The 27,469-nt window shown below is 41.5% G+C and overlaps 2 long non-coding RNA genes across 3 annotated transcripts; both read left to right on the top strand.

The window, feature by feature from the left end:
- Nucleotides 1-501: 501 nt before the first annotated feature.
- Nucleotides 502-5,827, top strand: LOC131502216 (uncharacterized). 2 transcript variants are annotated; one of them, XR_009256974.1, is made up of 4 exons: nt 502-779; nt 1,083-1,405; nt 2,440-2,485; nt 5,290-5,827. It is a non-coding gene; the product is annotated as an uncharacterized LOC131502216 (long non-coding RNA). The 2 variants fall into 2 exon arrangements; XR_009256973.1 differs by having other exon boundaries at nt 502-895.
- A 13,423-nt stretch (nt 5,828-19,250) lies between these two features.
- Nucleotides 19,251-25,962, top strand: LOC131502788 (uncharacterized). The gene is made up of 3 exons (XR_009257187.1): nt 19,251-21,553; nt 24,272-24,320; nt 24,835-25,962. It is a non-coding gene; the product is annotated as an uncharacterized LOC131502788 (long non-coding RNA).
- Nucleotides 25,963-27,469: the final 1,507 nt, after the last annotated feature.

Raw genomic sequence — 27,469 nt, 5'->3', positions numbered from 1 at the left:
ATGCAAGCAGCCTCCAAACTAATCGTTTCGTCTTAATCACTAGCCAGATACGCAGGCTTTGGGTGTGAATGGAACGGAACCAGACAGTCCTATCCATCATTCACCAAGTTCTAGGAGGGGTATGCCGCTCTCAGAACCCAACGCAGGATAGACTAACAACTTCGCTTCAGTGTGCTTGGGCTGCTGAGGGCTCTGCGCTTTCCCAACCGCCCCTATCTCTCTGTCTTTTCCCCTGAGGAAGCAAGGCACACTGCGTCCTCTGCAGTCTGGGGAACATCGAAGGTTGAGCGGAGGAATATGTTACAAACATTTCGCCGCGAACTCCTGGACCGAGAGTGAAGTTTTGCCTCTCGCCACCAAAAACTGCGTTCTCGATACAGCACAGCCCCATCCTCCAATCAGATATTTCGTCCGAGTTGGGAGTAGTCAGTTAAACTGCAAGTTGGAGTCACGGCTCCCCACACAAGCATGCCCAATACCAGCACCACTCTGACAAACACTCGCCCTATTTTACTAACACGCCCTGGCAGCGAGCGCGCCCCCGTCAGGTCCCACTGACACCAACTAGAGGTAACGTTAACGCTAATTGAGGACCTCTAACTGACTCGAGCGCATACACTTTGAACCTGCTGGGGGCAACATACCCCCTATATAAGGCGCGCCAGCCTCAGACTCGGCGCCTGAAGAGGTCCCGGAGCCAGAAGTACACCCCACCGGGTAGTTCGTCCTAGCTCCTGCCGCCACCCAGGGTTCGCCGCGGACCCCAGGAAAAAGTCTATGTATGCGCTAGGCTTCATCGACAGTACTTCGGCCATGGAGCGTAATTTCGGGTGCAGCCACTACGACGTGGGCTTCCGCAGCCTGGGGGTCGGTAGGGAGGAGGAAGAACCGAATGGTCAGTGCCTAGACGGGGACAGGTGCTTTGGCAAACTCCAGGGGAGGAACTTTCCCTGGGAGGGGTGGGTGCGCGGGACGCTGCGAGGCTGTCGCCACTATCTTTCATCGTGACCCCACGGCCCCTCCAGCTCACGTACGGTGGGCCCCTACCCTACGGTCTCTCTTTTGCTTTCGTCCTTTCCCAGAGACGAAGCCTACCTTGGCCTCGTTGCTTTTAAGTGGAAGAGAGGAGAATACAGCGTCCGAATCTAAGTGCGGAGCGGCAGCAGTAAACTACGTTGGCACGAGAGAGCCGAACCCCTTCGACGACGAAAACCTGGAGGGCGGCTTTGGCGGCGGCTTGGCGCCCCCGCAGCAGCTGGAAGAGCCGCCCCCCCCCCCCAGCTGCGGTGGGGCCACTGATCGCTGAGAGGAAGCAGCGCCGCTACCGCACCGCGTTCACCCAGTTGCAGCTGCAGGAACTGGAGGACATTTTCCATCGCGTTCAATACCCCGACGTGTTCACGCGGTAAGTGGTTTGTTACGCTAGCGCGCAGTTCTCCAGGGGGCTCGGGCCCATCCCCGGGAGTCTTAGGCTCTTTCCCAGGACCCTATTCTTCCTCTCCCAAGCCAAAAGCCGCTTAGGGGGGTTGAGGGAGCCAGGGTCCGTCTTTGATCTCAGGGGTTGGGTCAGTGCTTCCAGAGAGCTTGCTAGGGTGAAGCGAGTAAGAGAGGGTCGAATTGATCGTGCTTTTATTTAAAATTTGGATAATTTTTTCATGAGTCTTTTGCATTAATTTTTATATTTTAAATATTGCATTAAAATATTTATCGTGATTGCTCAGTTTTTTTCAAGCACTTTAAGTTTTGCGCACCAGGCGAGCACCTCGCTTTCCTCACTCTAGTCTCTGTCCTGCCACGTGGAGCGCTGTGCTAAGGCTTCACAGTTTCGAGCGTTTAAAAGCCAGCGAGGTTTTCCCTTCAACTTGCCTTCCGGGGAGCCCTTGTGGTCCCCATCCCGGTAGTGTATGAAGGGGCAGGCCTATTCGGGGCCGGCAGGAATGGGGGACCAGGATGAGTCGGTGTGCGGTTTAGGGGCCTTTCTTCTGGTTCTGCTGCATTCAGCCTTCTCCCGCCAAAGAGCACAGAAAGAATTTCCCTTGAGCCGATGGTTTGGAGTTCCTCCTTGAGAGTTCCCCTCTGCGTTTACAATAAACTGTGGAAATACTCTGGTTCAAAACTCCGCTTTAAAGGCTTTGGCGTTTTATGTATTTTCACGGAGGGAAAGATTCCTTTCCCAGGGAAAGATTTCCAGGATTATTCTCTGCTGTTCCACAAACAGAAAAATCGGTGGAGACATATTTAACTAACAGACACACTACCAGGGACTTTCATATATATTCCTTTTCTATCTTATTTAGTACAGGTAAGTTGTCCGTGGGAAAACTCCCTAAAGCAAGCCTCAAGCTGTGTTATGGAAAACTGCACTGGGAGGGGAGATAGAAATAATGTGTGTGATATATTTATTTTAAATACTGAACATTTGCAATTTTCCTCCCTCAGAGAAGAGATCGCAGGACGTCTAAATTTGACTGAAGCCAAAGTGCAGGTCAGTAAATCTTAAAAGAGCACATGGGAGGGCAGCCATTTAAAACATAGTTGAGATTTTGTCCTGGATATTCTGAAGTTGGTGTGTTAGTTGTCTTTCCATGTTTAATAAATAAGTTTTGAACATTGAGTGCCTTGGGGATGGGAAATGGGATAAGTAAGCTTCTGGAAATTGCCCATTACCAGAGGAAATATGATTTCCTAAAGGAAAAAAAAATAGAGCACACTTCTCCCCACCGCCACCCCACACACACTTTTTTCCCAATAAAGTTCACCTCCTTTTACACTGGTATCTTTCAGAAAGAATGTTAGTCTTCCCTAAAGGAATATTTCTATGTATAATCATGTTGGGGCTTAATCCTACCTGGGAAGTATACAAATTAATGCACTGAAGAGCTAGATTATAAGAAGGTTCAACAGTACTAAATTATTTGAAATATTTAAAACCAGGCATAAGCTTTTGGCTAAATGAGTGAATTTATAAGTATTCAGACATTGGGGTGAAGGAGTAATTCACACACAGAACACAGTGCATGAGTAGCATGTTTAGTTAAACTGAAACTGGAGTGGGAGGGTAGCTTAAACTTCCAAGTGCCTGGTCCTTCTGCCATTTTTAAGTGTTTTGTAAAGCAGCATAGAAAATGAAAGCCTTAAATTTTATTTTTTTTGGAAGACTTTGATATCAGCCCCAAAACATGGCTAAAATGTTGGGATTTTGTTAGTAATGGGGAAAAGTTTGCAAACTTTGGAAAATTGTCTTAAAGAATTGAACCAAAAAAGACAACAATTTTTAATAAAGTTCCACTGACCTAAGAAGGGGTGAAAGTTTAGGGGAGTATTGTATACATTCAAATATATGCATTGCAGATGCCTCACAAATTCAACTATATGAAACTACCAAATGTGTAAATGAATATTCTCTTGAGGAACTTTTAACATCTAATAATTTTTCTTTCCTTTTGGTGACATTATTTTGAAAAGGTGGGGTTTTCTGGAACTTGATTTTCAGGGTGCTCTCACTTCAGACCATATTCTTACATGTGTAAATTTAAATACTTTTCAGGAAATGATTATTAATTTGTTGGTCATGGGATCAAATGGTGACTGTTTGAGGTCATAGAAAATCATAGTTACATCAAAGAAGTATGTGCCCCCTCAAGGTAATCTCAGAGGAAAAGAAAAACAAAGTTTGCTAAGTAGCTTTTCCCCCTCCCTGGTTGCCTTCTTTTTGGATTTCTGAAGGGGAAATGAGCCAGAAAACCCAAAAAAGGAAAAACACTATGTTCTCATATATTTTCAAGCTCTGCAGCATGAATTTCCCCCAAGAAACTAAATAGATGCTTTCCCTCACCTTTTGCAAATATAGTAGACCTCTTTATGAAACCAGTATTGGGAATATGTATCTAATATTGGCCCATACCAAAATTTGCCAGATTTGGGTTACATTTAGGGAGATTTGACCACTGATATATTTGAATCCTTCCAAAATGAACTCTACTATACTGGCCTTCTTCAGACTATATATTCATGCAGCAGAAGGACCCCAAATCCTAAGATGGGAAAGATAAAAGGTGACAGCAGACAGAGAGAAAAGGCCCTTTGTCTCAATTAAATAATATTGCAGTTTGGGAACTTCCGAAAGGATTAAATACAATAAAAACCCTATTAACTAGTATACCAAGAGAACAGTAAAGTCTAAGTGACAGCTTTTTTTGTCTGTTGGTTTGTTAATATTTGGCAAACACTCAGGGAGGAGCCTCTTTTGTGACCCCTACCCCCACATTGCTGTTGAACATTTTCCTAAAATGCATAATTGGACCTTCCTGCCTTAGGAATGAGTGATGGGATTGGAGTCTCCTACTTAAGGAATGGAGCTGGCAGGGCCAAACATGCCTCACCCCTCTGAGAAACAGCAGCTTCTGTCCAGGATCCTAAAACTATAGCTAGGGCTGAATGACCTGACCTTCTCCTGAGCCCAGGAAGGTCTGGAGGGTAAGGCAGATGGGAGCGTGCAAAGTTGACAGTAGTGACAATGGGGTGCCCAATCTCTTATCTGGGGAAAAGGATTTTGAGTTTAGTGAATTTGGATTCAATTAGGTTAAACTTTCCTTAACACTAAAAGCTAAACTACCAAGGCAGCGTCCGGGGCTTCAGCGACTCTCCTATCCCAGCAGTCCCTGAGACCCCATGATCAGGCCTCTTTGGATATACCACATGTTTAATTCTTAGGAGGTTTAGGAGAATGATCCCTTAAATATCACTACAGGAAACTTTTCTGGCTAAAACTGCAATGTCCTCCTAGTGGATTAGTTACTTTAGACTGCAGATGGGTTTTTTGAAAAGGGGGTCATTCCTGTCCATATAATTTTAATCAGGTCCTCCTTTATACCATGCTCAGCTTCCCCCATAACCAGGATGACACTACCCCTGGTGAGGAGGGGGTGAAGCAACCAGACAGCTGATGGTCGAATGTCCCTTTACCCCATTGCCAGGCATGTGCATTAATGTTGGAGAACCAGTGCAATTTATCAGTTAGATCTGCATCCGAGACCTGGGGGGGAAACATGAAAGAATACTAAAAATTAGAAGAGAGACAAATCAATGTGCTCAAGTCTGGACTAGCCATGGGGTTAGCTGAGAGGAGGTATGCAGTTTACTTTCCCAAGATACTTTAGCAATAAGGAAATAGCTTCTCTCACTGCAGTTTACAAGTTCAGTGGCAGCATTGCATGTTGTCGTGTTTTCTATTAAGACATTAACTGTTCAGTGTACTAAACCAATCCCTTTTTTTCCCTCTGATTGAAGGTTTGGTTTCAAAACAGAAGGGCCAAGTGGAGAAGACACCAGAGGGCAATGATGCTCAGAAATGTGGCCCTTGTTGCCTTGGGGCCTCCTGTGGGAGTAATCTTTGATGGGCCCTATCATGCAATCCCTGTTCTGGACCCGGCATGGAGATGTGTTCCTCTGGTGCCTCGGGGCCTTATGCCTCCTGGGCCATCCCTACACCCTGGGCCTCCTGGGCCACCTCTGCCACCAGGGCCACCCATGATACCTATACCACCCCTGCCACCTGTGCCTCCTTTTGCACTGGCCCCCGTAGGGGTGGCATGGGCCCATGTCATCAATGGTTATTTCACAGGTCCCATTTTCTAAAGTATGGTCTTTGTGACAATTTTTCCAAAGTGTTTTTTTCTGCCAGATATAAATCGTGCATAGTGCAATATTGAGTAATTCTTCAAATACATGTTAAATGAATTGAATAACTGAACAAAGTCAGTGCCTGTTGTTCTTGTAGAGTACCTTTTCAATAAAGCATTTTCAATAAAGTTTCAAATAAGTAATATATTGGTTTTGAGTGCCAAATGAGATAAGTAGGGTATTCCTGCAAATTATAAGGAAATAGCATTCAAACAGAATGTCAAATAGGTCTCCTTCATAACATAATAGCCCTGAGTTACCATCAATAGGCCATGCACATCACAATTTTCCAAGTGTCCATGCTGGTTTACACTGACCACATGTTCTCCTTCCACATCTGTCCCCTCCCCAACAATCCTCAGCTCCACTCTGCCCTGTTTGGAGCACATCTCTGTGCAAGATGAGAAGGGGTGCGTCTCTAGTGAGAGAACAGTGTGTTTCCAGGCAGGGCCATGTTCCATTCATGCCAGGAAGTTCAACAGCCATGGACTCTAAGGGAATCTTCCTAAGAGGCTACTCAGGGCTGTAAGGGACTGTGGCAGCCAAACTCCAAATTCTGTTCACTGCTCTCCATTTTGTGGAAGTCATAGGGAAATATGAATCCTTCTGGTTCACAGACATAAGAAGGAGTTCGGCTAAGGTCAGAAAGGGGCTGTTCTCTGTTTTCTTATCCCCATCCCCAGCCTAAGAGAGCCTATTATAGTTTCCCCGGCTCAGAAGCAGTCACACCTTGAACTATATTTTGTCACCTTCAACATCCAAGAAATGGACCCCTGAACAATGCTCTGGAATTAGCACTCACTGAAAAGAAGCACACCTTAGCTTTGTTCATGCTTACTTCATGCAAAACTGCCAGGGGAGAAAATAAAAACCAAAATGGAAGGGAGGAGGAAGCTAGGCCCACTATTCCTAAAACATCACTTTCTTTTCAGTAGAACTTTTGCTTTTCATCAATCCCTATCAGTATATGGTCATTTTATGACCACAGTCATGAAATGATTCTAGTGACTTCAGATAAGGGTATCACAGTGACACCAGAATTTCATGGGAGGTGGAGTGGGGAGAGAGGAGGTCCCAAAGACAGGTTTTGCAGCAGTTGCACATTCCTAGCTTGAAGTGAGGCTTTATTTTCATGTGAAAACGATTTTTGCAGTGTTGTCCTGTCCAGTGTTCATTCCTTCCCTCCCTTCACATGCACAGATGGCAAAGGTCAGCAAAGCAGTATCTAATAAAGGACTTCAGCAGTGAGGAGGAGGTGATTAGGAAGGAAGAACATCCAGGAATGCATCTGCATGCTTCACCAGGTAATTTTGAAACACAACCATTCTTATCTCCCATCATTGTCCACGTTCCTTCTTGTTAAAACATCAGGTCCCTGAATGTTGTAAGTCTTGGAAATACAGGGTCTATACAAATAAAAGTTCAAGGACCCCATCCAGCCTTGCCATCCTAAGATTCAAAATCAAACACTACCCAGAACACAAATCCTGCAGTTAACTCTCATATGCAGTCTGACCCACACAAACCTAGAATGTTTTTTTTTGACTCAGGTTGCCTGAGAAGGTGAACATCCTTTCCCATAAGGTGGGATATTCAAGAGTAATATATACTATTTTGAAAATTATATCTACTTCTTTCAAGTGCCAGATCATTTAAGGAAGGGAGGTGGGATGTGAACAGAGGAAATAGGCAAAACATTTCTGCAGATAATAGGTTCCCCTGGTCTAGGCTTTAAAAAGGAGAGGCCTTTTAAAATAATCCCACAAAGAACATTACTCCTTGAAAGTGCATTTCAAATATCCCTAAAGCATAGATAAATTAATTTATTCTAATATAAGGAAATTATTTTGGTAAAAAATCTTTAGAAACTGGCCATTAGCAAATAGGTTTATCTGAGATAGATGGTCTTTATAGATTGCAATTTGGGCTGAACTGTAAAAATCACAATTTCAGGAGGAGTACAGGAGGTTCAGCATTTTACAGTAATATGGATATGCTTTTTCTAAAGTTTCGTATTGAAGACTACATGACAGGGAGCTTTCACAAGAGTGACTTTCATGGTCAAATAGAACAAGATATGAAGTATTTGGGGTAAAGTCTTTTTTTTTTTTAATTTGAGAGAGAGCACACACATGAATGGAGGGGAGGGGCAGAGGGAGAGAGAGAATCCCAAACAGGCTCCATGCTTCAGGCAGAGCTGTATCTCACAACCCCAGGATCACAACGTGAGCTGAAATCAAGTTGATTGCTCAACCAACTGAGCCACCCAAGGTCCCTGGCAATAAAGCCTTTTTGATTAAAACTAAACTTATGTAACCTCGATCTTGTTTCAAACAAATATAGTCAGAACCTTGGAGATCTAACTGGGAGGTGCCTGAGAATCAAAATCCCAGCCATCACTGGTAAGACAAGTAGGGGAAAAAGGCAAGGAAGGAAAGGACTAGAAATAATTCTTTAGCTGAGCATACAAGGATTCTCCCTTGAAATGGGTGTGAGAAGTGACTTTTTAAACAAAGAGAAGAACTACTATAAAAACATAAAAAAATAGGGGAGCCTGGGTGGCTCAGTCTGTTAAGCATCCGACTTCGGCTCAGGTCATGATCTCGCCATTTGTGAGTACGAGCCCTGCATCGGGCTCTGTGCTGACAGCTCAGAGAGCCTGGAGCCTGCTTCAGATTCCACCTCTCCTCCTCTCTGTGCCCCTCCCATGCTCATGCTCTGTCTCTCAATAATAAATAAACATTGTTAATTTAAAAAAAAAACGTAAAAAAATAAAGGAATAGAGTTTGATCAAAGTTGTTTTCAAAAGAATAATCAGACATTTGCCTGAATTCAGATCATGGGGTTTTATACCTAAAATTGGACATGCTCTGAGAACATATGGATATACGTGTTTTCCCACCCAGTTCGGTGCTGGTGTGATTCTAGGAATTGGTGAAAATATGAAAATAAAATAATGGTGTACAATAATAGAGTTATTCCCTGAATCTTTTGTTTGGTAAATTCAACTTTGTCTAATTGGAATCCCATAGCTCATAAACTGGGGTTCTCAGACCTTGAATGGACACCTGCCGGAGGCAGATGATATCATAAAACAACCCTTATCACACACTCTTCTTTCTAAGAATGATGATTAAAATTATTCTTATTGGTAGCTTTTCTGATGTTCCCTCCCACTTAGTCAAGGTGATAGGATGTCCCAAAGAGAATGAGCCCTTGCCTCAGACAGCTCCTCTTCTTAGCAGGTACTTTTTCATTTTCCTTCAAAGTATTTTCACACAAGATCACGTCAATTTGGCAAATGACACAGACATTCTTAATTCTTGCAGTAAAAGGATGGGACAGGGGACCAGTCCCATCACTTCATGCCACTTTTCCAAGCAAAGTGCCTTGCTTCTGAGGGACACTCAGCTTAAAGGAAGAGACCCTGGTATTCTACTGGAACTGGAGGAGGCTTTCACAGTAATCCAGCCCATCCCCTTAATCCTACAGATGAGGGAACATAGGCCCTCATAAGAGGTGGAATGGTCTGCCTGAGGTAGTGTGCACAGTTCATCCTGGAGAAGGCCAGGCTCTGTATGGCCATGCTCTCCCCTAGGCCTAAGATTTCCCAGCTAAGGGCTGCTTCTCAGTGCTGTTCACCTCCGTCTCCCCAGAACTCTTTCCTTCAAGGGGCTACAAACTCAAGGCCCCTCCCCAAGTCTTGGCACTGGGCCATTTTACCTCTAGGAAAAGTAAGCAACTTCCCCTGAAGGCATGCAATATCCTGGTGTCCACTCTTGAACGCTGAACAGCAGGGGCTTGAGAGAGTGATGCAGTTTGTACCCTCCTCACAAAAGACCAAGTGTGCTTCCACTACAATAACCCTCATTTCCCCCAATCCCCTTGCAAAGCTGTGCCTGCCAACTGGCAGCATAACACATAAGAAACAGCCAGCTCTGGGCTTGTGTTGAATTAACTTTTTTTGTAAAGCAGGCTAATAGTTTAGAAACTGTCATTATGCAATTAGTATTCATTTTGAAATGTGGTTATTTATGCTTTGGCTTAATCAATGTCACACTCTCTCCTTCTCAGATGTCACCACAATGCTATGAGGCAGGGACACAAGGTGCGATGGTGTAAATTTAGTTTTCGAATGCACCCCAATGGTCTGTATGCCTCCCCATGCAAAGTGTAGATCTTAAGGAGACTGTCTGGATTCCCAACATTTACATGCAAATATTTTTAGACTCTAGGGATACAAAAGACTCCTTCTGAAAGCACACTCTGTTGTGTTTCACGAACAAGGGGACACAAGTGATGGAAGAAGCGGCATACAGGCATGGGCAGCATAATTGATACACCTGGATCCTTCTGAAGCACAGCTCCCAGACAAAAGTAGGGCCTCTGAGAACTACAGAGTTGGAGCACAGTTTTTCTATTTTTGGCCCAAGATTCTTGGTGTAGGGGGAAAAAGAAAAACCAAGAGGTGGGGTAGGGACCAAAGAATAGTCTCTGACCAATTCTCCATGAACAAGGGAGAAAAAAAGATGAAGCAAAAAATGTTGTAAAGTCAGGAGTGGAAAAGGAGGTTGTGGGTACCCAGGGGAGAAAGAGACCCATGTCCATGGCTGGGCCCCAAGATGTCGCTGTGGGGTAGGAAGCTAGGTAGTGAGTGGCAACTGGGTAGTGTCCCTGGGAGGTAGCCAGTGGGGCACAAGGTGGTGGCCCTGGCCAGCTGGGCTTTACAAAAAAGAAGAAAGGAAAAACAGAACTCAGGTTAATATGCAAATAAGTCCCCTTCCATAGTCCCCATCTCAAGGTAAAGCAATGGGACTGCTCTCTCTCTTATCTTTTCATCTCTACTTCCCCTTAAATGATCACCTTAAGGGGTATCACCAGGATTGAAATATTCATGAGGCATGAGGGAATGTCAGGACAGAGACTGGGTTCTACTATGTGATTTCCTATGACCCAGGTCCCCAGCCCCAACACCTCAAAAAACACTAAGGATTTTATTTCTTCATTTTAACCAGAAGGAATTTTCAAGGATGTCCAGTGAATTCCATGGGCTCACATACCATTTCAAAACCTCAACTCCAGCAGGGAGTCAGAAAGATACTGCAGTGTGCTAAACTGGTTCCTCTATTTATTTAACACAGAGGTTTAGACTTCAGACATCCCATGGCCAAGTCTGTTCTTCCACAGATGAACATATTCTATAGCTTTATGACTCTGCTTAACACTCTGTTTCAGAGAGTGGTTAATCCATTCACTCCAAACAGAAAGTAAGGAGACTGGATACAAGATCCTAGTAAACATGTGGGATGAAGATGAGGAAGTCATCTTTACAAGTTATGAGGTCACTGCCCAAGAGTAACAAGCAAATCCAAGGCCAGAAATCAAGGTCCCCTTACCTCACCATACTCCTCCTTATCATCCCCTCCCCTGGGAACCATGAGAAAGCTTCAATCCACAGGCAAAATTCAAATGATATTTTTAATAACTATTAATAACTTCCCCACAACACTTCAGGGACTGCTGCATAAGTGTAGCTCATCCTCCCACATAACTGATAAGTTTCATAATGTTATACACCCATATCTCAATTAAATAAAACGATGCCTGCAGGGAGTTTCAGTTTATCAGGATTGTATATTTATTGCAGGAAAAAGCAGGTTGCTGGGAAAGTCTTTTTTTCCTCTTTCCCTTCTTTTAAATTTAAAAAAAAAATGTTTATTTTTCAGAGAGACAGAGCACAAGCAGGGGAAAGACAGAGAGAGAGAGAGACACAGAATCCAAAGTAGGATCCAGGCTCTGAGCTGTCAGCACAGAACCTGAGGCGTGGGTCAAACCCACAAACTGTGAGATCATGACCTGAGCCGAAGTCAGACACTTAACCGACTGAGGCACCCAGCAGCCCCTCCTCTTTCCCTTTTTTAAAGTCTTTTTTTTTTAATTTTGGGGTTTTTTTTTCCTGTTGTTTTCATTGTGCTGTACTTTGTATAACCATTTAAAGAAAGTCCCAGGGATCGGCACACACTCAGTATAATTGCCTACTCACATCTGAGTAAGGAATTTTGATCTCCGGAATGATAACACTGAGACACTACAACCTCACACAGCAGAAACACAGAAACTGTCACGCTCATCTCTTTTTTTTTTTTTAAGTTTATTTATTTACTTTGAGGGTGGGGGGGAGCACAAGCAGGGGAGGGGCAGAGAGAGAGAGAGGGAGAGAGAGAATCCCAAGCAGGCTTTGTGCTGTCAGTCCAACATAGGGCTCGATCCCAGGAGCCATGAGATCATAACCTGAAGCAAAATCAAGAGTCAGATGTTTAACCGACTGAATCAACCAATTGCCCCATGCCATGCTCATTTCTGACCCTACACCTCTGCTTGTGCCATGCCTGTGTGCCCCTTCCTCATCTAGCTGGGTCATTCAGTGCTTGACCACTTCTCTGTTGCCTTTTACTCCTCCTTTCTTCATTCCCCTCTTCTCAATCCTGCCTACCTAGCTATTACATCCTCTCCCTGAATCTCTATAGGCCTGAGGCATAAATCACTCATTTGACCAGAACCTTCATAATTTATGGCATTCCGCTGAAACTTAACCATTGGTGGATGCAATTCTTGATTCCTTTACCTAACACTAGTGCCTGAAGCTTCCAGCTGGGTCTCCTCTATTTTCTGGATGCCTCATTGCACCCACTCTAGTGCTTTACATTTAAACAATAATAAACGGTGATAATGGTAACAGCTAAATTTTTCTGAGGGTTTACAATGTGCCAAATACTGTGTTGAGCAATATGCATGAATGACAACTATTTCATTCTGCAGATGAGGAAACTAAGACACAAAGAGTTTAAATAACCTACCCCAAACCAAGAGACAGACTCTTAACTCTAGAGAACAAACTGTTGGTTACCAGAGGGCAAGTGGGTGGGGGAATGGGTGAAAAAGGTGATGGGGATTAAGGAGTGCACTTATGATGATCACTGGGTGATGTATGGAAGGGTTGAATCACTATATTGTACAACTGAAACTGACATTACACTGTATGTTTACTAACTGGAATTTAAAAAAAAAAAAACTTAAAAAAGTTTTAAATAAATAACCTGCCCAAAATGACACAGCTGAAAAGTGACTATGATAGACTTCAAACCAAAAGTCTTTTGTCATTTTGATGTATACATAATCATTGAATCGAACATTGAATTCATTGAATTCCTGTTCAAATTTGAGAGGAAAACAGACTAATGGTTTCACATTTTGTTCAACAGAAATACACAAAAAACATGAATCTCCTATTAAATTTCAATTCATCAGTAAGTTCCATTAAGAAGAATAACCCTATGGGTCACCTGGGTGGCTCAGGTGGTTAAGTGTCTGACTTCGGCTCAGGTCATGATCTCACAGTTTATGGGGTTTGTGGGTTCGAGCCCCGCCTCAGGCTCTGAGCTGACAGCCTGCTTTGGAGTCTGTGTTTCCCTCTCTCTCTGCCCCTCCCCCTCTTGCACTCTCTCTCTTTCTCTCTCTCTGTCTCTCAAAATAAACATTAAACATTTTTTAAAAAGAAGAAGAAGAATCCCATTTCTTGAGCATTCTGATGCTTTAAGGATTTATTTCAATATATCATCATGCAATATTTCTGGACAAATATTAACCAGACAAATTTATTAGGTATCAACCTGTTTGGTTTTTTTTAATTTGCTCTCCAACTCATCATTTAAATGGGTTCCCTTTTCTCTGTTTTAAGCTCTCCTTTTTAAAAGAGAAAGGGGGGCGCCTGGGTGGCTCAGTTGGTTAAGTGTCCAGCTTTGGCTCAGGTCATGATTTCACAGTTTGTGAGTTTAAGCCCTGCATCGGGCTCACAGTGGCCTTTCGGAGCCTCCTTTGGGTTCTCTCTCTCTCTTTCTCTCTCAAAATAAATAAACTTAAAAAAAAAGAGAAAGGGAATTTCCCTTTCTCTGGGTGAATGATAAGCAGTCTGTGAACACACAATATCATTGGAATCTGGAAGTGTCATACTTTAAATAAGCAAGGCAAGATCAGAGCATGAATGTGGCTAACTCCTCCTTTCAATCCAATGTTTTCAAATTGTGCTTATTTTAGTGTGTTTTTAAAAGTTTATTAGTGTAGTTTATCTGACAATAGTTATAAAAGTAGTCCATGCATCACGTATACTACATAGTCAAATTGTTTTCAACGGGGGTTCCAAGACCAATCAATAGGAAAAGGGCAGTCTTTTCAACAAATGGTGCTGGTTAAACTGTATATCCACATGCAAAAGAATGAAAGATACCCTCACCTTACACAATATGCAAAAATATGTCAGAATAGATCAAAAACCTAAATAACCTCTTCCTTTAGGGGCCTGGTATGCATCAGAGCACTCACAGAAATGATTTATCCAGGTCATTCACTGGCTCTTCTCTCTCTCTCTCTTTCTCTCTTGCACACATGTGCACATGAGATCTTTAGATTGAAAATATCCTGAAATGGTCACATCAGTCCATTTCATTGGGTGCTTCTTTTGGACATTAGAATGTCCCCACCAGAATGCAAACTGGTGCAGCCACTCTGCAAAACAGTATGGAGGTTCCTCAAAAAGTTAAAAACAGAACTACCTTAGGATCTTGCAATTGCACTACTAGGTATTTATCCAAAAGATAAAAAAAATACTATTGGAAGGGGCACATGCACCCCAATGTTTACAGTTGGCAATGTTACTATTAACAATAGCCAAATTATGAATTGTATAAATGCCCATTGATGAATGAATAAGGAAATGTGTATCTATACAATGGAATATTACCCAGCCATCAAGAAGAGTGAAATCTTGCCATTTGCAACAACATGGATGGAACTAGAACGTATTGTGCTAAGCGACATAAGTCAGAGAAAGACAGATACCATATGATTTCACTCATATGTTGAATTTAACAAACAAAACATATGAGCATAGGGGAAGGGAATGAAAAATAAAATAAGATAAAAACAGAGAAGGAAGTAAACCATAAGGGACTCTTAATGATAAAGAATGAATTGAGGGGTGTTGGAGGGGAGGGGAGTGGGAAGATGCACTAAATAGCTTATTGTGCATTAAGGAGGGCACTTGTGATGAGCATTGAGTGTTGTATGTAAGTGATGAATCACTAAATTCTACTCCTGGGACCAATACCACAGTATATGGTAACTAACTTGAATTTAAATAAAATCTTGGAAGAAAAAAAAGAACATCTCCACCAGCTGTTGAGTCGCTCCCAGTGAGGTCAATTGTCCACTTATGGCAGAATTTTTCCAATGTGGAATTAAAATTGGCTGAGGGGTTAGGAAAATATTTGATTAATCTAGCGGGCTAATAGTTTCATGAAACTCCTTCCTATAAAAAGCAAGAGCAATTCATCATCAGAGAAGAAAGCCTGGTGATCCAGGTGTTACACCAACAAAGCCGGTGCCCCAGGAAGGTGTCAGGACCCAACTCTGTATTGACTAAGAAATATTCAGGAAGAAATTAATTTTTTTTAATCTTTTCAAAAACAAATTAGTGATTAAAAAATCATTTTAGTCTTTTCAATCTCTTAAACAATGCCATAACTGGCAAGGACCTACAAATTCAAATGGACACAAACTATAAAAAAGGTCCCCACCCCAGCCGCTCCAACCCCCTCCTCTTCCAGTCCCACCCCCCACCTTTCCAGAACCCTGACTCCTGTTCTGCTCTGCCTGCCGGCTTTGGCCACTAGAGGGTTTCTGCTTGCAAAAAGTGGATAGTGAATGTAATATGAATGCCCCCGTAGCCCACGACACAGGATTTAACTCCGTCATAAAAAGGATCAGTGTAGTGACGTGAAACTGAAAATTATTCCTTCCTCTGGGTTGGGCTGAGCTATCACAGGAGCTGCCCTTCGCAAGCGCAAAGCCACTGACCGCCCGAGCACCTACTTGCCTGCGCGTCCCTTCGTCTCCTAACTTCCCATTGAGAAGCACAGGCTGCTCCCTGGAAACTGGGTAAGAGCAGCATCGGCCAAGGCCACTCTAGGGCGGAGGGCGAGCGGGGGGGAAGGGGGTGTTCTCTCAGAGATTAAAGCGTTTACCCACCAACCTTGGGGCACACAGACCATTATTGCAGAGTTGTCTTCTATAGAGAATCAATACAAAAATGTGCAGTCTGGTTTCGCAAAAGTCAAGCAGTAGGTGTCCCCACTGCAAACGTTCCTACTGAAAGTTTCCCCCCAGTTCCCATCCCAAATCTCATAATCTGACAAAATTTATCTCTTAATCTCACCCTATGACCAACTGTTTGTTTCTACATGGAGGATAGCCAATAGTGTCCTCCATTTTTTATTTAACAGTATTTCATAAATATTTTCCACATTTTATCATAGTCTTCACATTGATCATTTTCATGTTTGCATTCATATACTATCATTTATTTATGTTTTTTTCTGATGATGATCAATCAGTAGCTATTTGTTGAATTACTAAACATCTTTGTGGGCAGAGACAGACATATATATAGATATATATAGATATAGATATAGATATAGATATAGATATAGATATCTGTATAATCTTTTTTTCTTTGAAATTTTTTTCTCAGGCCAAAGTTCTGGGGTCGGGAATACAATAGTCAGAGGCTAAGGATTTCTTCATTGCCCTAGCTACATATTGCCATGGAAGGCAGTGTACACAGACTTTTAGTTAAGAACACAGGGTTTGGACTTCAATAAAACATTGTTAGGCTGGTTCTGCCTATACTAGCTATGTGGGGATAGACTAGTTACTCCACTTCCTTAAATCACAGTTGCCTCAATTATGAGATGGGGGAAATAATATTACTTCTGCACAGAAATATGGGGAAGATGGGCACAATAAATGTTGGCTACTGTGTTACTATGATCACCACTGCCAACACACATATTTACCCACAGCCTCACGAATATTGGGATTTTATCTTTCAAAACAATGTTTTGGTGGATTAAATGGGTATAAAATGGTACTTTCTTGTATTTATACTTCCTTGTCGCATAATGAGATTTACATTTTTTACAAGTGTTGACTTATTCTGTGTGCCTTTTGTTCTGCAAATTGTTTTCTTCCCCACAGTCAGGATTCTGTGTTATCAAATAGTTGTGCTCATGAAGGATAGTCTATTCTATTCTTTAGATCTGATTTTACTTGATTTTAACTCAGTTAAAATCCCAGATGAGATCATTTGTGCCCGGTAGTGGAAGATGCATAATTCTAAATTAGCTTTTCCCATCACTATCCAGTTGTTTCAAAGCACTTATTAAATATACAATATTTTGCTCATTGTTTTATGGTGCATATTTGACATTTGTTCATATTATCTGTGCTAAAAGCTATTTCGAATCTCTCTTCTCTGTTCCACTGATAAATATTTCACTTATGAGCCAACAACACAGTCTTAAAGATTACTGCTTTATAGCTTGTTCTAATGTGTGATGAGATGAATCTTCATTTCTTACTCTTTAGACTAGTCTTTTTGTTTATTTGCATATTTTTCCTTTTTTTTTAGAGAGAGTGAGTGTGCATGTGAGAGCAAGGGAGAGGGACAGAGGGAGGGAGAGAAAGAATCTTAAGCAGGCTTCAAGTTCAGCACAGAGTCTAACATGGGGCTTGAACTCACAAACCGCGAGATCATGACCTGAGCCAAAATCAAGAGTCGGATGCTCAACTGACTGAGCCACCCAGGCGCCCCCGTATTTTTCCTTTTTAACTGAAATTGTGTTAAATTTAGAAAATCATTGGGAGCAAATTGTCATATTTGCAAATATTCTGTCTTTCCATTTAAGAACAGATCCATAGTGGGCCATTTTATAAATAACACCTGAATCTTAAATATTTTGTCAGTATTGCTGAAAACTCACACCTGCCCCTAATGTATTCTGTTTCTTTAAATTCATTCATTTATTTTTTTTTTGAGAGAGAGAGAGAGAGAGCAAGAGAAAGAGAGAGACAGAGAGATAATCCCAAGCAGGCTCTGCACTGCCAGTGCAGAACCCTATGTGGGGCTCGAACCCACAAACCGTGAGATTATGACCTGCGCTGACACCAAGAATTGGGTGCTTAACCTACTAAGCCACTCAGGCACCCCTAATCTATTTTATCTTCAATAACAGAGGCCAATTCTTTCTATGACATTTGGTAGCTGTGGTAAGCAGAGTAATACCCTCCTCCCAAGGATGTCCATGCCTTATTCCCCAGAATAGTGAATATGTTATGTTCATGGCAATGGAGAATAAAGGTAGAAGATATAATTAAGGTTGTTAATCAGCTGACTTTAAAATAGGAAGATGATTGGGGTGCCTAGGTGGCTCAGTCGGTTAAGCAGCTGACTTCAGCTCAGGTTATGACCTCATGGTTGGTGAATTCGAGCTCCACATGGAGCTCTGTGCTGACAGCTTGGAGCCTGGAGCCTGCTTTGGAATCTGTGTCTCCCTCTCTCTGCCCCTCCCCTGCTCGTGCTCTGTCTCTCTTTCAAAAATAAAAAATAAATAAACATTAAAAAATTTTAAAATAAAATAAAATAGGAAGATGATCTGGTTTATCCGGGTGGGCCCAATGTAAGTACAGGTATCCTTAAAAGTAAAAGAAGAACACAGAAGAGTAGGTCAGAGCTATGAGATGTGAAAAGGACTCAAATGGCCATCGCTGGCTTTGAAGATGGAAGAAAGGGGTCATGAATCAAAGAACGTAGGCTGGAAACAACAAGGAAGCATATTAGTTCCCAGAGCCTCCACAAGGGAACACACAGCTCTGTTGACACCTTGACTTGAGCCTAGGGAGACTAATACTGGACTTCTAACCTACAGAGCTATAAGATAATAAAGATGTGTTCTAAGCCAGTTTGTGATAATACATTACAGCAGCCATAGGAATCTAAAACATTAGCCAAGTGAAAGCTGTGCAAGGGAGTCCCCTTACACTGATCCTGGTGCTCTCTGCCCTTAACCTTCTTTTCCTGAGGCCAGCAAACATTAGCAGGCCTAGCCTTGGCCCCCGCCTTTTCTGTGTCCCAGAACATTGGAGACATCTTTCTAGAAATGAGTTGCTTCTGCTTGGTACATTCTGTACCACTTTGTTTATTCCTGCTTGCCCACTTTTTGTGCTTCTGCCTTCATCCTTAAAACACTGGGGAACCTGTAGGTACTCAGAGATGGGGAAAAGGGGACAGGGGAGCTTGAAATCACACTCCCATTATAGCCTTGCTTCAGGTCTATCAGATCTGTAAAATTTTCACACCATCCCAAGACTTTCTCAAACATGCACTGCTCCCTTAAATTCCAGAAAATATTTTCTGGCCGCACTAGGCACTAGTTTTTGAGTATATGATAGGTTAGCTCTTAGGATGAAAAGCCAAGAGTCCATCCAGCTTGTGGCAGACTGAATTTGGAATTTCCACATCAAACCTATTGTGTCTCTGACAATTAAAATCTTTAGTTATGAGAATGCACTTTCATTTTGAAGTATAAAATATAATTTAATTGTATTTCACATATAAAAAATGTATAAAAACATGAATCATGAACCACATATTGCTGGGATTACATAAAATGGGACTAGCCTAAGGGGCTGGCCAGAGAAGGAATAAAATTTCCTTTTTCTTGGGCACATTGGTCAAGATAGTACTATAAACACCTCCTCTTGGTAGCTTTCATTTATTGAGCCTTTACTCTGTGCAAAGTGATGTGCTAAATAATTTTAAATGGATGATTTTGTTTCATCATCACATTAACCTTAAGAGTTAGGTACTATTATCCTTACTTGAAGATGAGGAAGTTGTTACCCACAGTCACAAAGTGAATAAAAGCTAGGATTCAGAGCCACGTTTGTCCAACTCCAAAGCCCTTGCCATGTCAAGTTTAATACAGTGGTAAAGCACTGGGATGCTAAGGTTAGAGTGATCTGGCTTCCAATTCTAGTTCTGCCAATTGTTTGTTCTAAGTGTTTGTTCCTGGGAAAGTTACTTAATGTCTATGTATTTAGCATCTTTCTCTATAAGACTGGAAGAATAGAGAACTGATAAGAAGGATAAATAATACTAATATAACTTAGGTACCTCACACAACTCCTAGCCACAGAGTAAGCACTCAGAAAATCTTCACTGCTATTACTCCATACTGTCTTCTATCATCACAATACAACCTGTCATGTCACCTTTCCTATATGGCACAACTCCCACCTGGGAGTCAGGTGGTCTGAGTTCTTGTCACAGCTCTTTTACTATGTCTGTAATTGAACAAGCTACTTAACCTTCTGCATCTATGTTGTCTCGTACAAAATTATGACAGCAGAACCCATATAAAGAGATAAATGTGTTATGTAGTCATAAGGAATCATTCCATCTATTACTTTCTAGAGATCAGAATATAATATTCATATTTCTATTCCCATCCCCCTTTCCTAGACCAACGCTTCCCATTCTTATTTCTCCCCCAAAGAAAGAGAAAGGAAATCAGATGAGGTGAATAACATGGAAAATAATTAAAAAGTTAACAGAGTGAGGGTGCCTGGGTGGTGCAGTAGGTTAAGCGTCCAACTTCGGCTCAGGCCATGAGCTCATGGTTTTGTGAGTTTGAGCTCTGCATCAGGTTCTCTGCTGTCAGCACAGAGCCTGTTTTGATACTCTCAAACATGTGCTGCTCCCTTAAAGTCCAGAAAATATTTCCTGGCCTCACTAGGCACTTGTTTTTGAGTATATGATAAGTTAGCTCTTAGGATGAAAAGCCAAGAGTCCCCCTCTTTCTCTGCCCCTCCCCACCCCCACACATGTGTGCTTGCTCTTGCACTCTCTCTCTCTCAAATACATAAACAGTTTTTAAAAGTTAGCACAGTGGATATTTGATTATAATAAAGAATTGATAATATTTTGGCTGTGATAATGAAACTATGGTTCTGTTTATAAAAAAAAGTCTGTCTTTTAGAGATACATATTGAGATATTTAGTGATAAAATGGTATGATGTCTGATATGATGTCTGGATTTGCTTCAAAATAATCCAGGGGTGGGGGATAAGAGTATCGGATAATGGGTGAGGGCATTGATGTAATAATATTGGCTATGAATGACAGTTATTCAAACTGGGTGATGAGTGCTTGGGGTTCCTCATATGATTCTCTCTGCTTTTGTATGTGTTTAATATTTCCTATAATACAACTTTAAAAAAATATCAAGGGTTGCAAACTCAAATGCCTACTGAGCAAGGCAGGTAAAAAATGAGAGAAGCAAACCAGATGGGGACTGTGAAGAACCAAGGAAGAATAAGTCTCATCCAGAGGGGATGGCCACACTTAGCTCCAGCTGACTGTTGCTGGATGGAAATGTGGGGCTGGGCTGCCAGATTCTCCAGTTTTTCAAGAGAATCCAAAACTAAAAAAAAAAGTATATGTAATATTCCAATCCTTAAATGTTGGAAACTAATTCAAATATATTTTATCAACACTGTGGTGGCCAACTAAAACAAGTCTGAGAACCAGATTCAGCCTACAACTGCCAATTTGTAACCTTTGCCTCGAAGGCTAATTTTAGGCAATTTTCACAACTCAGAAGCACTAGAAAGTGATGGAAAGCCCTTCCACAATCGATAAAATTAGAATGCCATAACTCTGCCCTGATCTGCTTCATTGTAGATACTGCTCCTATATATGCTTTGTTTTCTACCCTCCGGCCCCCACCTGAGTTTCTCTAACTTTATCTTTTACTCTTATTGCATAATTCTGATCTCAAATCGGTGACCACTGAGGACTAAGACATCATGGAGTTCCAAGACAAGAAGCCTTGCAATAACAAATGAAGCTTTAGGCTCCATCTGGCCAGACCCTTCTTTCTGACACATTTTGCTCCTCTTCTCAATGATAAGCAGGTAACTTGGGAGAGTCTTAAGAAACATTGTGCTCAAAGGGGCAAGAAATTAGTCTGGGAATGGCTGGGCATCCTAGTGAAGGAGCAGGTCTTGTCTATCCTCTAAATCCAAGATAGTCACTTCTGACTGACAGCCCACGGGGCAGGCAGTTACTATGCATTTCTTAGTCATGGGGTGGAAGGAAAAGGTGGGTCTGTTTTGAGACTTCCACTCTCCATCATTCACTTCTTCTTCTATGACTACAAGCTTATGAGATGCCTGGTAGGGTGATAAATGTATAGTTTTTTTTGTTTTTTTGTTTTTTTTTTTCTGAGAGTTCAGGGCGGGCTTCCTTGAGAACTAATGTTTTAAGCTGAGGTGAGAAGGATGAGCAGGAGTTAACCAGATGAAGAATAGATGGAAAAGCATTTCAGGCAGGGAGGACTGTGTGGGCAAAAGCCCCAAGGTAGGAAAGCACTTAGCATTTTTGAAGTATTGACATAAGGCCAGTGAAGCTGCAGAAAGGAGGAAAGTGGCTGGAGATATGGATAAGATATGGAGATAAGCCAGATCATGCAGAGCCTTGTCAAGCCCCAAATGGAGAGCCCAGTGTTGCATGACACCATGACGGACACCATGGAGGCTACAGACACAATGCAGACTTAGTCCTTGCCCTGCAGTAGCAGACAATAGCCAGTAAGATATTAGGCAAGTACCACCAGGGTTGCTAAAGAATGTTGTTGGAAGGTCCTGGGGAGGAAGTGATTATTTTGAATGGAGAGATTGGGGGATGCTTCAGAGAAGAGGGGACAATTACTTGAACCTTGAAGGATAAATGGGATTTCAACTGACAAAGATGGTGGGCAGAGAATTTCTAGCAGTGGGAGCAGCTTGGAAAAAAAAAGAGGCAAGTCAGTTCAAATTATGTGTGGGAAGAAAGCGGAGCAAAGTTGGGGTTGGGAACAGTATTTGAGAAATAACACTATTATACAAAACAACTTTGGGGAGGCCTTGAGTGCCTAGCTAAGACGTGTTGTCTTCATTCTGTTGGTAATGGAGAGTTATTGAAGGCTTTTGAGTAGAAGAGACCCATGTTTTGGGAAACTCTGTCTGGCAACAGTATGGTCAGGGACGGAGGCCACACCCTCAGGGCTTTTCTAGCAATATAACAGTGCCTAGACTCATTGGCTAGCAATAAGGAATAGAACTTACCCAAAGGAGGTCTAGATCTAATGACATCTTGGGGGAAAAGGATACTTTTTGTGACTGCTTACGATGGTCCAATTTGGGGAAGTAGAGGGTGGTGGTTTCCAAATAATGAAATACAGGACGCCTGGGTGGCTCCGTCAGTTGAGCTTCTGACTTTGGCTCGGGTCAGGATCCCATGCTCTGTGAGTTCGAGCTCCGCGTCAGGCTCTGTGCTGACAGCTCGGAGCCTGGAGCCTGCTTCAGATTCTCTCTCTCTCTCTCTCTCTCTCTCTCCTCCTCCTCCTCCTCCTCCTCCTCCCCTACTTGTGCTCTGTCTCTCAAAAATAAATAAATATGCAAATAATGAAATACAATGGCAGAACACAGTCTGTTCTGTACAAGTGACAGTACTGGGGAGGGGGAGGGAGGACAGCAAGACGGGAGAGAGAATGAGAATATTATTTTACCCTGTGTCACAAAAAAGAATAATCTGCCTGACTTTTCACGTGGACATCTGCCCTGGCTGGGAGATTCGATTAGATGATCTCAGAGGGGCTTCTCCCAATTCTAGGATTCTTGGAATGTAAAGTGGGCAATGAGTCCAATGATATCAGAGTATAGCAAATGCTGAGAAAAATACTGGGGAACTGAAGCCAGTCTCTTCCAACAATTGAGCTGAACCAACACAGTCATTCTGGAGGAGGGAAGGGAGCTGATATTGAGGAAACCAACTCCCAAAGGAACCAAAGATAGGAGCATCCTACCCAGCATACCTGAGAGGAGCCAACAAGTTCACATGTGGCCAGCAGGCCTAGAGGGCTCCTCCCACCAGACCCATGACTCTGTTCTCCCAGCTCTCCAGACCAGTCAGGCACAATAGAACCACTGGCTCTCTTTCCTTTCAAAGATGGCATCTTGTAGTACAGAACTTGACTGTCTCCAAGTTTTAGCCTAAACGTATTAAGCTCACCTAAGGGTTGGGAGTCTAGGTTTGAAAAACCCTTACAATTTGCTGTTTCTTGAGAGACAATAACATTTCCTACATTGGAGTAATTGTTGACTCCTATGGTAAGTCAATGTCTGGGATAAAAGGTTGGGCATTCCTCCAGGGCCCTGCCCAACCACCTTCAATGTAAGAAGCTGGGAGAGGAAATTAACCTGAAAGGTAGTATAGTCTCACCAGAGCCCCATGAACGTGCAGTACAATATCCCCATATTCCTGTTAGCCCTAGGCTTCAGGAAGGTCACTTATGGTCTTCTTTTTTGGCAATTTGTTGTTGGTACTGAAAGATATCCAGCCAACATGTACCTACTTAGTGTCGGATTATTATTTTCATTCATGTGTATGTTGCAGCCTTAACACATGAAATCCACCTGTTGATTTGTAATTGACAAGTCCATCTGTAGATGGCTGGCTTGGTTCTGCCCAAAGGAAGATGGAAAAACACCTAGGGCCCCCAAATCTATTAGAGCTAGTAGTTCTAATGTAAGATATGAAGAATAAACACACTTCAGTTTAAACAGGAACTAATTTTACTTTTCTCTGTCTAGCAAGGTGATCAAAGCAAGTTTAAAAGCTTAAATACCTCAGAAGTATACTGTAAGTATAATGGGCTCATTATTTTTTTATCCTGCTTATCAAAAATCAGAAATAACTTTATGTTTCCATTACTAATAGGACTCTTTCTGAGTATATTGACATTTAAGTTGGTTTTGAATGGTCCTAAAGCATTCTCCATCTTGGGCTGATATGCATATGTACACAACATATACATATAAACATAACATTTTATATTAAATGCACATGCTTGAACACACATCTACATGCAATCATATACATAGGTATACATGCACACACAACCTACACAAACATATAGGCAGATAGATAGATCTAAATGTAGGTATTTACACACATATAAACATACAGATTTATATACACACATATACACACAGACATATGCACCTAAAACCAATACCGTGGTGAATGCTGATTGTATAGGAAAAATTAGCAAATGCATTTATTATCTTGTTTATGTTGACAAACCTTTCCCCTGTGATTAAAAATTTGTTACATGTCATTAGTGATAATGATGAGTCCATTTTGTATTTTTCAGGTCTTCTTGGATTTCACAAGTCAAATTCAGTTCAAATTGTATTAAGATCAATGTTCAATTAACTTAATAAATATTTTTCTTTTGTAATTGAAGAAGTATAAGTCAAACGCTAATTAATATGTTTAAAATATTTTTTCTATTGTGACATTAGCCAACATAATATTAAGTTCAGTTAAAAAAAACTTCCCAAATGTATGAACTAATTTAAACATTAAAAATATAATAGTTCTTGATAAGAAAGTTAGTTACTTTCTTTAATTATGAGGGGTGTGAGTGAGTATAATGGGTAGTAAATGGAAAGTTTTAGTTTATTTATTGGATCGATTATCTATGTGATATTTTCCCTCAAAATGGAGTATGCTGTGAATGAATTGCTGTCTAATCTTTATGCTATAATGCAAAAGTTATAAAAATAATAGCAAATATATTTTCACCTTATCAGGCAAAGTAGCTCAGGGATACTTCATAAAATCTGTATATGCACCATCACTTGTTTTGAGTGCTACAAGCTGGAAATAGGGATTCCTAAATGCAAGTTTTTTATTGTACATGATGCTTTAAAATAATGCAAGGTTTCAGCTCCCTGTCCCCAGGGCCTGTTCAGGGTGCCATGTGCTCATGGCACACTGCTGGCTGAAGGAGCCCAGTCCTGGGATGTATAGTCATATTCCATGGGTGTGCCTGTTCTCCATCACATCCTCCGTAGTTGGTGTTCATAGCATTTGCTTTCAGGAAGACAGAATGTCGGTCTTGTGTGCCACCCACAGTGCATCCCTCCCTTACCACCTATGTGACTGAGGTTGGCTTCTGTGTTGACCTTTATAAAACAAAACCCTCAAATCAAGTTGCTATAATTAGAAAAGAAAGAAAGGAAGGAAAAAAAAAGGAAGGAAGGAAGGAAGCCAACAAGCAAGCAAACAAACTGGGTTTGAACAAATAGGTTACAAAATTGTTTGTGTCTTTTCCTACCACAAATGATCATAACTTATGATTTTCTTATAGAATTGATTTTTACATAACTTAAAATTATGCTCTAAAATCAAAAGTTAAAAAATACAGATAATCCAAATAAAGACTGTAAAAATTAAAAATACAATCCTAGAGAGAATAACTATGAAAATTTTGGTGTATATTATTCTAATCATTTCATCTAAATATAGATATATATGTAAATATATATAATTTTAATAAAATTGAATCATATTATAAGTTCTGTTTTGTAATATCATTTTTTCTTAATAATATATCATGAACATACTCATTTGGTAACAATAAAAATACATTTAAATCATTATAATTTTATTTTTTTTTAATTTTTTTTAACGTTTATTTATTTTATTTTATTTTTTTTATTTTTTATTTTTTAATATATGAAATTTACTGTCAAATTGGTTTCCATACAACACCCAGTGCTCATCCCAAAAGGTGCCCTCCTCAATACCCATCACCCACCCTGCCCTCCCTCCCACCCCCCATCAACCCTCAGTTTGTTCTCAGTTTTTAACAGTCTCTTATGCTTTGGCTCTCTCCCACTCTAACCTCTTTTTTTTTTTTTCCCTTCCCCTCCCCCATGGGTTTCTGTTACGTTTCTCAGGATCCACATAAGAGTGAAACCATATGGTATCTGTCTTTCTCTGTATGGCTTATTTCACTTAGCATCACACTCTCCAGTTCCATCCATGCTGCTACAAAACGCCATATTTCATTTTTTCTCATTGCCACGTAGTATTCCATTGTGTATATAAACCACAATTTCTTTATCCATTCATCAGTTGATGGACATTTAGGCTCTTTCCATAATTTGGCTATTGTTGAGAGTGCTGCTATAAACATTGGGGTACAAGTGCCCCTATGCATCAGTACTCCTGTATCCCTTGGATAAATTCCTAGCAGTGCTATTGCTGGGTCATAGGGTATGTCTATTTTTAATTTTCTGAGGAACCTCCACACTGCTTTCCAGAGCGGCTGCACCAATTTGCATTCCCACCAACAGTGCAAGAGGGTTCCCGTCTCTCCACATCCTCTCCAGCATCTATAGTCTCCTGATTTCTTCATTTTGGCCACTCTGACTGGCGTGAGGTGGTATCTGAGTGTGGTTTTGATTTGTATTTCCCTGATGAGGAGCGACGTTGAACATCTTTTCATGTGCCTGTTGGCCATCCGGATGTCTTCTTTAGAGAAGTGTCTATTCATGTTTTCTGCCCATTTCTTCACTGGGTTATTTGTTTTTCGGGTGTGGAGTTTGATGAGCTCTTTATAGATTTTGGATACTAGCCCTTTGTCCGATGTGTCATTTGCAAATATCTTTTCCCATTCCGTTGGTTGCCTTTTAGTTTTGTTGGTTGTTTCCTTTGCTGTGCAGAAGCTTTTTATCTTCATAAGGTCCCAGTAATTCACTTTTGCTTTTAATTCCCTTGCCTTTGGGGATGTGCCGAGTAAGAGATTGCTACGGCTGAGGTCAGAGAGGTCTTTTCCTGCTTTCTCCTCTAAGGTTTTGATGGTTTCCTGTCTCACATTCAGGTCCTTTATCCATTTTGAGTTTATTTTTGTGAATGGTGTGAGAAAGTGGTCTAGTTTCAACCTAACGTTTATTTATTTTTGAGACAGAGAGAGACAGAGCATGAATGGGGGAGGG

The sequence above is a fragment of the Neofelis nebulosa genome, chromosome X (assembly GCF_028018385.1).
Source record: "Neofelis nebulosa isolate mNeoNeb1 chromosome X, mNeoNeb1.pri, whole genome shotgun sequence".
NCBI classification, from domain to species: Eukaryota; Metazoa; Chordata; class Mammalia; order Carnivora; family Felidae; genus Neofelis; species Neofelis nebulosa.
The sequence above is the reverse complement of the archived record's forward strand: the minus strand, read 5'-3'. Positions and strand labels throughout refer to the sequence as shown.